The 3,132-nt window shown below is 32.5% G+C and overlaps 1 non-coding gene across 1 annotated transcript; it reads left to right on the top strand.

The window, feature by feature from the left end:
- Nucleotides 1-82, top strand: Trnas-uga (transfer RNA serine (anticodon UGA)). Its single transcript has one exon. It is a non-coding gene; the product is annotated as a tRNA-Ser (tRNA).
- Nucleotides 83-3,132: the final 3,050 nt, after the last annotated feature.

Here is a 3,132-nt window from a genome sequence, read left to right as displayed (position 1 = left end):
GCTGTGATGGCCGAGTGGTTAAGGCGTTGGACTTGAAATCCAATGGGGTCTCCCCGCGCAGGTTCGAACCCTGCTCGCAGCGAATATCTTTCATTTTATGATAGTATCACGAAGGCAATGAATATATATCTAACTGCTTTCAGTGAAATGACGATACCTGGTCGTGCATACACTGAACATACATACATACAGTTGAACCCCGTTGGCTCGAACTCCCAATGACCGGCGAAAATACCTCGAGCCTCGAAAAAATCGAGCCAAGCGGGATTGTTTACCTTCAGTACAAAGAAATCTGTTCTTAACATCTAGTTCGAGCCAATAAGGAATTCGAGCCAAGCGAGTTCAAGCCAACGGGGTTCGATTGTATATTGAAAACACTATTTATTAGCATATGAAAAATTGTTACCATTACCCTGACTTTACAGCTTTACAACCATTTTGAAGAACACCTTTTACCGTTACGGTGACTAATTTTCTTGTCTTATTATAAGCAAACTCTGAGGCAATAACTATGGATTTTCATTTGATATCACTGCACATCCAATCTACTGTTTCTTAAATTTTTAGCGTGTTCTTATTTTTATCATAAAATTTATCTGCAATCTCATTAGACCGTGTATACAATAGCAGAAAGTGCAAAAAATACTAAATGATTGGTGAATAAATTGGGATTTAGTGTTCTACTATAGTCTCATAAGGTAGAAATACAGTGTTTAATGCTCATTTCTTTCAAATTAAACTCGGTTTCCTTCATAAATACCATAGTTCTTTGACATTTATTTATTATTTTTGGAATATTAAAACAATAATATTAATTGTGGTCAATCTTTTTTGCGAGTAAGAGTGCATCTTTAAACAACCATGTCATTATCATGTCATGATTCATAGAATACAGACTTAATGTCTTCTCGCTCGAGTCTAATCAGATGGAACTCTGCAGATTGTTTTCATGAAAGTTGTACTTACACGCAATAAAATTAAGAAAAACATATTGCAGCCTGCAATGATATATAAGGAAAACCCAAAGTTATTGCCTCAGTTTTTGCTTCACGAGATTTATTGTGACTTAAATAATTTTCTTCTCTAATATGGTGAACCGATAGTTTCAAAGGCAAATTAGTCGTTTACCGGCAATTAGTGTTATTTTAGTTTAAATGGTTCAAGCTGTAAAACCAGGTCAAGGTCAGTGTTTTTCAAATTATCCTCCTAACTAACATTGCATTTATTTAAACAAGCACTATTTTGACAGACTTTCAATTGTTCGAGTCTTATTGACATACTCTGTAAGTTTTATTCTTGTTTTTGACGGATCTTCCAAAATCATATGAAATATTAAGTGGTTATTTTGTTTATAATATTGTATAGTTTGATGTTCTAGGGCCCGATTTTATCTAATATGTGGTAGTTTGCTTTTGATGTGAAATTTGGTTTGGGTGGTCAATTATTGAATATAGTGCAAACATTATATACTTAAGGCAAAGGATTAATATAACCGTATTGCACTAAGAACATGAAAGGTACCTTTTAGTTATTTTGTTTCTCTAGTTCATTGTCGCGTTGGCCATTGTCTTGTACCCCTAAACTTGGTTTATTTTCGATTTTTCGACTACTGGGCTTGTCCCTGTAGTTTTCATTCAATTATTATTACATCAAGGCTATTAATTATCGGTGCTTATGCTAAAATTAATACAAGAAGTTTATTTTTGGACATTTGTAGCTTTTTGTTTTTCAAACAAATATCTTTGAGACGGATGCAATGTATTATAGTTTATTTTACGTATTCGATTTTTTGTTGTTCCATTTTGTTACGCTTGAGTTGTTTTATGGTAAACGTTTCATTTCTTTTTCAAACTTAGGTTTATAGGTTTCTTGTTTCGATCTCAAATAGCATATCCATATGTCAGAAAGATGTCCTGAAAAGCTTTGTTTAAAATAACGAAGACAGCCATGGACGTCTTGAACAATAATGCTTCAACATTTCACAAATACTAATAAGGCTTCCTACATTGTGTCTAACAGATGAGTTGCAACGGATTCCAAATAATCATCTTCAACAATAGTACTTCAACATATAAAAAATACTAATGTAATTTTCTACGTTTGAGTGAAACGAATTTGAAGAAAAGTATTTTCCCTTAGATTGTAATGCAATAATCGCTAGGTGGCGTTGTATGTATGCACGAAATGTTCGTGCGATAAGTTATTGAAGTCATTCAGCTTTGGGGAATCGATGCGATCAGTTCGACTAAATTGATTATTTTAATTTGTTATAAGTAATTTGAGGTTAAAACCTCACATTTATAGTTGAAAATTTTAAGAAATATATACATGCCAATTCAGGGAATGTTCCTATCATGGTTATTTCCAAGAATATCTAATATAAATATTTACGCTGAACTCTGTTTGAGAATAATTGAGTATAAATTATGTAATGTATGAATGTATTGAGTAGTAAACATGTATCGGTTCTCCCAAGTGCTTTCTCTACAATGAGATTTCCAAATTACAAATTATAACAATTTATCATCTTTTTTGACAATATTGCTGCTTCAGCACTGTAATGGCTTTCTTAAAATATCTTTCTCATACTGTGCGAAACGCATAGTTAGATTCCTTTGATCGTCCTTTATTGTTATAATAAAAGCTTCATTATATCCTAAGTAACAAAAAATTGCCATTTTATAGCTTCAAACTGTTATCTCTTTTTATTGCATTTAGGCCACACCAAATTGATATTTCGTTCCGCGGATTTACCGCTCCTATTTTTTTGAAAATGTAAAAAAATATTTTTATTTTTTTTGTGCGCCCGCACCTCCATTTTGATCGCCAAGCAGATTTTTTTCAGGTAATAATTTATTAAAAGGCTAAAAATAATCAAGTTAAATTTTTCTACGCTAGTTTTCGTGTTCTTGTAAAGGGAAGTTACCGATGCGTAGTGTTTTTATACTGTATATCGATCAGTTTAGCATGGGTTCAATAAATCCAATCAAAATGGCCGCTTCCGGTATAAACAAAGTGGCTCGAAGTTTGGAAATAAAATCTTATTTTTGACAATAAATATGTTTTGAGCATGCTTAAAGTCATTGTTGATCGTCTCATGCACTAAAGGATCATTATTTAAAGCAATCATTA

Source organism: Mya arenaria, chromosome 2 (genome assembly GCF_026914265.1).
Source record: "Mya arenaria isolate MELC-2E11 chromosome 2, ASM2691426v1".
In the NCBI taxonomy this organism is placed as follows: domain Eukaryota; kingdom Metazoa; phylum Mollusca; class Bivalvia; order Myida; family Myidae; genus Mya; species Mya arenaria.
The sequence above is the reverse complement of the archived record's forward strand: the minus strand, read 5'-3'. Positions and strand labels throughout refer to the sequence as shown.